Source organism: Ipomoea triloba, chromosome 16, assembly GCF_003576645.1.
Source record: "Ipomoea triloba cultivar NCNSP0323 chromosome 16, ASM357664v1".
Taxonomy (NCBI): domain Eukaryota; kingdom Viridiplantae; phylum Streptophyta; class Magnoliopsida; order Solanales; family Convolvulaceae; genus Ipomoea; species Ipomoea triloba.
The window spans coordinates 17,117,449-17,126,187 of NC_044931.1; the positions used below are offsets into that span (position 1 = coordinate 17,117,449).

The following is an 8,739-nucleotide window of genomic DNA, read 5'->3' on the forward strand; positions in this document are numbered from 1 at the left end:
TAATGATCGATATAGGTCGAACGGAGTCAGCATTTAACGCATGTTTTTTTATTTAAATATTACCCAATGTGGAAGGTTTTATGGTATAGCTTGAAAGCAAAGGTGGGATTGCAGTTAGGTAGGCTTGTTGGGAATTAGGAAAAAGATAAAAATGCTACCACGCATGAAGATCCCTTTTGTGTACGAAAAGATATGTTAATGTGAATCTTTAATTTAAACTTTGAATAACAAGCCCGTCTAGCTCAGTTTGTAGGGTGCAAGGCTCTTAACCTTGTGGTCGTGGGTTTGAAACCTACGGTGGGCGTTTGTACTTTTACAGCTCCTTCACCTTCCTATCACCCACTTGACGTAGGAAATTACACAAATGACCTCATTTTTAATAGAGCTTAGTCACAATTAACGAATGGGACAGAATTGTAAGGATCTAAAATAATTGGGAATGACATTTAATTACAAACATATAATTATCTTAGCTTCTCTCTATAATTTTTTTCATTCTATGTTTGCAAACATAATCACAAAGATTGGTTGCTTCTAATATAGCACTAATTTTGTTTTAAGGCAATTACTTTATCAAAAGGAGAAGTGTTGCCCAACTCTTAAGGCAAGTGGAAGATTGATTTGTCCGGAAATGGGTGATTGAATGGGTGATGTATAATTCTCGTACCTAATTAAATATTATTAGTTCAATAATAATATCTAGTATTCTGTTTTGAAAAATGTTAGTTTTTTTCAATAAAAAATGACTTTGCAAGTGTTTTAAAAATTTAAAAATAACTGATTTGTGTTCTACAAATGAAAGCTATTGGCAGTTGCGTTTGTAGCTCAGTGGATAGAGCGTCTGTTTCCTAAGCAGAAAGTCGTAGGTTCAACCCCTACCTGACGCATTTACATTTTACTGCATGCACCCCATGAATCCCTGAGACTCTTCAAAGTATGCATGGAACCTAATATATATTCAATAATAATTATATTATTTATCACATTTAAATAGTGCAAATAAATACTCACCTAATATCAATTTTTGCTTTATAATGACTTAGTATTGTTGTGTTGGGATTAAATAAAAAAACAAAAATAAAAATAAAAGAGCATAAACCCATCACTTGTCAAACTATAAAAATATCATGGGCATACAAAGAGAACTATACCAAAAAACCCACAAAGACTGAACCTAACTTGTGGGTATTTTTTTTTTTTGATCAAAAGGAGGGGAGGACCCCTAAGGTGAGACCTAGCTAAGAAATCTCCCTCACTCTACGACCTTGCGCGGTACGCACTAAGTCATTGCAGTACGCCTCATCACACTACGACGGGCAGGAAGAGAACTCAATCCATTCCCTTGTCTGACAGCTGCCTATCATGGCTAAAGCATCTGCACTCCAATTTTATTCACGAAAGATAGCACAAATGGAGATACTCCAGTCCTTAGCACACCATCGGGCAGCCTCATTCACAAGGTCTCGAGCAATGCCCCGAAGGTCACTCTGTCTCGTATCCATCTGATAGCTTCCCGGGCAGCCGACTGAATCTCCACATCACGGATCCCTTTTCCCCAGACCCACCGCATGGCCGTGACAATAGCCAGATCTAAAAGGTAGAGTGCAAAGTGAATTTTGTAAATACAAATTTTGAATTTGAAAATTTTAATTAAATGAAACTAGCACACCGAATAATGTGTTTCGCTGCCCAAAAGTATTAGAATTTGCATCTACTAATTGTAACTAGCACAACAAATAATGTATTTCTACTAACCTGTAGTGCATATTGAATCAATTGAATATCCAACCATACTTTTTTAGCCAAAATTAAAATACCTAAATCACTTACAAAGTTATTTTTTATTGAACTAAATATACATACACAAAGCTATCATTTTTCAAAACATAATACTAGAAATTATTTATCACACTGTCAGTTAAGTTAGCCCTAAATCTGTGATGTATGTGCGTGCACACAAAAATCTTATACATAGCACACGATTTATATATGTATGGCACACAGCCTCTAGTCACACAAACATCACTGCGTAATTTATCCTCATAGAGGTGTTCAAACTACTCGTTTGTTCTTGTACGTAGATGAAGACAACTCCCGGTTTTTATGCTTCCTTATGAGCCTACAATTTATTGCCGTGTATATCTTCATCTGATATGTTAACTATATTAATTACAATCCTTCCAAAATTAAAATATCTCTCAATTGTCTTCTTTGCCCTCGTCTCTTATTATTTATGGTTACAATCTCACATTATTTTGGATACAATCACAGCCCTTAATTGCACTTATTTGAATGCCTAGGACTTATCCCCATTGTCCTCCATAATATGTGTCCTCATTTAAATAGATTTCATGGTATAACTACATGTAGTTTGTATAGTCTATATTAATTATATAATCATATTCATTAATATTTGTAAACATAATATGATTATTTTAATTATATATAAATATGTGTGAGAAGAAAAAATGACAGTCAAATTATTAAATCAAATGGATGGTTTAGATTGTTTTCATTTTATTTTTCGTCCCTTTCGTGACTTCAACAGCAAAAGTTAAGGTTGAAGATTCGATTCTTCCAGTGACAACTACCAGATCTGATATCAACCTCTAGTCCAATTGTAGCACTGGATACTTTGACTTGAAATTAGATATGATAAAAGACATTCGGCTGACACCGCGCTTGCTGCTTCTTCTCAATTTGAACATTCTTCTTCTCAATCACATTTTCTTTGCTCTTTACACGAGCACTCGACGCCTCGCTCGTAACCAGAGCAAACCGCTCGATGAACAACAAACGGAGAACAGGGAGATTACTAAATTTATCCTTAACTAGATATGCCCAAATGTTCATCAATGGAACAAATTTTATAATTTTATTTATACAGATATTATATAACTTGTAATGTCTATTTTATTTTCACGGTATTATTTCCCCATTGTACTAATTTGTGGAATTAAATTTTGAAAGTATACTTAAATAAGTGATTTGTGTTCTACGAATGAAAGCTATTGGCATTTGTGTTTGTAGCTCAGTGGATAGAGCGTCTGTTTTCTAAGCAAAAAGTCGTAGGTTCGACCCCTACTTGACGTGTTTAGATTTTACTCCACGCACTCCATGAATCCCCGACAAGACTCTTCAAAGTATGCATGGAACCTAATATATATTCAATAATAATTATATTATTTATCACATTTAAATAGTGCAAATAAATACTCAGAATATTATATAATATTATAACAATATCTTATTATAATAAAGTATGTATAGTACCTAATATCAATTTTTGCTTTATAATGACTTAGTGTTGCTATGTTGGGATTAAATAAAAAACAAAAATAAAAATAAAATACCATTGAAAACCATCACTTGTCAAACTACAAAAATATCATGGGCATACAAAGAGAACTATACCAAAAAAAAAATCACAAAGACTGAACCTAACTTGTGGGTATTTATAAACAAGCTAAGGGACATCTTAAAGGTAGAGTGCAAAGTGACTTTAGTTAACACAAATTTTGAATTTGAAAATTTTAATTAAATGTAACTAACACAACAAATAATGTATTTCGCTGCCCAAAAGTATTAGAATTTCCATCTACTAAATGTAACTAGCACAACAAAAAATGTATTTCTACTTACCTGTGCATATTGAATAAATTGAATATCCAACTATACTTTTTTAGCCCAAATTAAAATACATAAATCACTTACAAAGTCATTTTTTATTGAACTAAATATACATACACAAAGCTAACATTTTTCAAAACAGAATACTAGAAATTATTTATCACACTGCTAGTTAAATTAGCCCTAAATCTGTGTTGTATGTGCAAACAAAAATCTTATACATAGCACACGATTTATATATGTATGGCACATAGCCTCTAGTCACACAGACATCACTGCGTAATTTATCCACATGGAGGTGTTCAAACTACTCTGTTGGGTGTTTGGTTGGAGGGAATTACAATTCTTTTCCCACTTAATTCCCACCTAATTCCGAAGGCAACTAAATTCCTTCATTTGGTTGGAGGGAGTTGCAATTCCACGGAATTGCAATTCCCTCATTTTCATGGAATTAGAATCCCATGGCCCCCCCTAGGATTTTAATTCCGTGGACTTTAGGAAGAAAAAATAATAACCTTGAGACAAAATTACCCCTCCCTTATTTTAACCTAAAATTGATGTCTAACCTTCCTTTTAAAATTATAGAGTGTATTATTTTCGACTTCCCTTTGTGTATGTTCCTTTAAATATTTATATGCAGCAACTATTAAAAATTTGCATTCTTTATATGCATTGTTTATATACAACAACTTTCGTGTATGTTCCTTTGAATTCCTTATATGTATAACTCTTCAAAATTTATTACTACCCAAATCAAATGCTTGTGTTTTTTTAGTTCAAGAAATACGGTAGATGAGTGCTTTTGAATTTAATATGTTATAATTTTTGGGGTTTGAATATGCAAATGGGTCCAATAGATACTTGTCATTTAAGATTAATAATAATAATAATAATAATAATAATAATAATAATAACAACAACAACAACAATGGCCATTTTGGACTTTATACTACTTATTCCATCTCAATTCGCATGTATACCAAACATTGGAATTGAAATTCCCAGTAATTTTATTCCTGCATACCAAACACTGGAATTTAAACTCCCACTTTATTCTGCATTATTCTTTTCCCATGGAATTACAATTCTTTTCCCACCTAATTCCCTGCCTCCAACCAAACGCCCCGGTAGATGAAGACAAATCCCAGTTTTTATGCTTCTTTATGAGCCTACAATTTATTGTCATGTATCTCTTCATCTAATATGTTAACTATATTAATCACAATCCTTCCAAAATTAAAATACCTTTCAATTGTCTTCTTTGCACTCTCTTATTATTTATGGTTAGAATCTCACATTATTTTGGATACAATCACAGCCCTGGATTGCACTTGTTTGAATGCTTAGGATTTGTCCCCAATGTCCTCCATAATATGTGTCCTCATTTAAATAGATTTCATGGTATAACTATATGCAGTTTGTATAGTCTATATTAATTATATAATCATATTCATTAATATTTGTATTTGTAAACATAATATGATTATTTTGTATGTTCAAAATATTCATTTTATAACCAACATGGTTGGTGTGGTGGTTTAGCACCTCATCCTTTAAGTATGAGGTTGGGGGTTTGATTCTCACCCATGTGAATTCCTAATATTTTTTTATATGTTTATAAACACTAAACTAAATATGCATCATATGTATTTACATTCACTCTATAGTAGATTCATACTTGTTTAAATATTACTATAGACACATCATTTTTAATAACATTATATTCATTTCGTAACATGTTTATAATATTTAGAGAAAAATTCACTTTTGGTCCCTTGACTATTATACATTAATCACATTTGATCATTGACTATTAAAATTTTCTAACTAGGTGCATGCCTATGTAATTACTGCAGACGTATCATGTTTAATAACATTATATTCATTTCGTAACATGTTTATAATATTTAGTGAAAAATTCACTTTTGGTCCCTTGACTATTATACATGAATCACATTTGATCATTGACTATTAAAATTTTCTAACTAGGTGCATGACTATGTAATTTGTAGCACATTTGATCCTGCCGTCCAATTTCCCAATCAACTATTGCGAAAAGTTCTCCTCCTGAAAGAAACACTGCATTTGCTTCTTTTGGAATGAGCACCTCCGACAATAGTTGGCCAAAAAATTGAATGGTAGGACCAAATGTGATACAAATTACATAGTCATGCACCTAATTAGAAAATTTTAATAGTCAAGGACCAAATGTGATTCATGTATAATAGTCACTGCACCAAAAGTGAAATTTATTCTAATATTTATTATATTTGTCTAAAAACATAAATTGTAATGTCCAAAAACGCTAAACTAAACGTACATCCTATGTATTTCCATTCATTTTATAGTAGGTTCACAGTGTTATTTCTATATGTTAATAAAAACAAAACTTAATTTATATAAATATTACACTAAAATAATGACTTTATGTACCTATAGATTTATTTTAAAAAATAAAAAATAAAGAATAAAAAATATATCAATATGGATGTCATTTAAAAGAACTTAATTATAGCTTTTTAATGATATATTTTTTTTAGAGTAAATTCCTTTTTTGGTCCTATACTTATTGTGCATTGGATAGATTTAGTCCGCTTTTATTAATTTGACCACATTTTGCCCAAAGTTATCAAAAAGTGGACAATGTTAGTCCACCCTTAAAATTGACATTAAGTCTCCGTCAAATTGAAGGGCATTTTTGTCCTTTCAATGGTCTTTTTTGTCTACCTCCCTTTTTTCACCATCAGTTCACATTACAATATTGCATTCCATTTCCGATTTCCGTTTCATTAATCCAATCCAATCCTATAAATACCCAAGTTTAATCAATTACCCAATTAACTTGTATAATCCAAAGCTGCAAAGCTGAAATAATGGGTCTCATAGCTAAGCATGGGCAAGAAGCAGAGAAGAGTTGCAGTAATTATTCTTGCGCTTACAAGAGATTAAGCGGCGGCAGAAGCGGAGGGAGGCTGTGAGTGTGCCGGAAAGGGTACGTGCTGGTGCATGGTAGGGCCGTCGGAGGAAAATGAAAGGGAGCGGATAAAGCTGATGATGCATCCTTGTCGAGTAACAATCACAACGACACCTTTCTCCTCTTCCCACCGTCGCCACCGCAGCAGAATGGTGGAGGTAATCTCAACAGCAACCAGCGAATCGCGACGACCCCAACCACCATGGTTCTCCCTCTCTTTTTACCCAAGGGCTCGTCTCCTCTAGCTTCCGATACGAAGACCCACCCCCGTCGGAACCTCCGGAACAACGCGCCTTCCCAATGCTCGCATGGTCTCAATGATGGTCTTTTTTTGAACGGGTAAGGAAATTGCAGTAATTTGCAGTGAAATTCAATAATTTTGCAGTGAAATTCAATAATTTTGTCAACTTGGACACATTTAAATTGACCGCATAAGGAATTTGCAGTGAAATTCAATTAAAATTAGCTTATGGAATTGATCGACTTTGGATCGGAACTCCTCCACAGTTTGCTGGTGGATACAGGAAGTACTACGGTAAACAATGCCGCAATTGCCGGTGGAAGCTACGGTCAAGCCACCACCGCCGGTCACCTCCATCTTCACTGTCGACCAACGGAGAGGGGAAGAGGATGTCGCCGATGGCTGCTGGTCACGCCCCAGGCGAGAGAGAAGAGAGACGGAGGCGGCTGTTGTTTTGGGGTGTTATAATGACAAAAATGCCCTTCAATTGAACGGAGAGATAACGCCAATTTTGACAGTGGACTAACATTGTCCACTTTTTGATAACTTTGGGCAAAATGTGGTCAAATTAATAAAAGCAGACTAAATGTGTCCAATGCACAATAAGTATAGGACCAAAAAAGGAATTTACTCTATTTTTTTATACATTAATTTTATTTGTACAAAAGTAAAAGAGAAAAATAAATTCAAGTTGAAAAAAAAAAGTATAAGAAAAAAAAAAAAAAGGAATTGTTATGCTATCCTTAACCCAAAAATTTCTCTCACTTCCACAACATCAAATTCATCGGATTCGGATTTTAATACTTAATTAGTTGTGGAGGGACGGACCAAATGGTTTGCTCCATTCACATGGGCGGAGATCGAATCCCCAACCTCATGCTTAAGGAATGAGATGCTGAACCACCACGCCAACCATGTTGGTTAAATCCCCTAGGTTTATTAGTATAAAAGATTATTGACTTACTCATTTCAATCAGAAATGTCTTAAGTTCGAAGCTCATCCCAAATCAAATTTGACATAATTAAGTTCCCCACTCTATTTTACATTAGTAGCTACAACAAAAATATGATACATATATATGTATTTCTTTAATTTAGAATTATGTGTCTACAATGCCTTTATTTGAAAGGATAACACTTGTGAGAGACCGTCTCTCAAGTCTCAATCCGTGAGACATGTCGGATCATTGGTTAATGGGTCAAATCTTTGATTAATGGGCCGAATCTTTGACCTCATTAATCAAATATCCAACCTGTCTTACGGATTGAGACCCGTGAGACGGTCTCACACAAGTTTTTATCTTTTCTCCAATGTAAAGATTCTTTACATTCAAATTTATCAATTGATATTCATTACATTGTCTATTATCTTCGTTTTACACTATCTTGTAATTAAATATCAAAGTTATAATACAAAATAATGTTATATATTTATTTACCAAGTAATTTTATTAATACCATGAAAAAAAAATAGTTTGGAGCTAATTATATTAACTACTTGTGGATTGGTTGACAAAGAGAGTATTCAAATAACCCAACAAATTGAAGCGGGATCACTCTATTTTACTCTTATTGAATTAGAAAAAATTAGTAGTTACAACAAAAAATGATATATATACATTTCTTTAATTTAGAATTATGTGTCTACAATGCCTTTATTTAAAAAAAAATATCCATCGTCAATAAATTAAATAAGAAAAATAATTTCATTAGTTATATTGTCTTTATTTTCTCTAATGCAAAGATTCTTTACATTCAAATTCATCAATTGATATTCATTAATTACATTGTCCATTGTGTTCTTTTTACACTATCTTGTAATTAAATATCAAAGTTATAATACAAAATAATGTTATATATTTATTTACCAAGTATTTTATTAATACCATGAAAA

The 8,739-nt window shown here is 32.8% G+C and overlaps 2 non-coding genes across 2 annotated transcripts; both read left to right on the forward strand.

The window, feature by feature from the left end:
* The first annotated feature begins 231 nt into the window (after nt 1-231).
* On the forward strand, nt 232-304 carry TRNAK-CUU. Its single transcript has one exon. It is a non-coding gene; the product is annotated as a tRNA-Lys (tRNA).
* A 510-nt stretch (nt 305-814) lies between these two features.
* Nucleotides 815-887, forward strand: TRNAR-CCU. The gene has a single exon. It is a non-coding gene; the product is annotated as a tRNA-Arg (tRNA).
* Nucleotides 888-8,739: the final 7,852 nt, after the last annotated feature.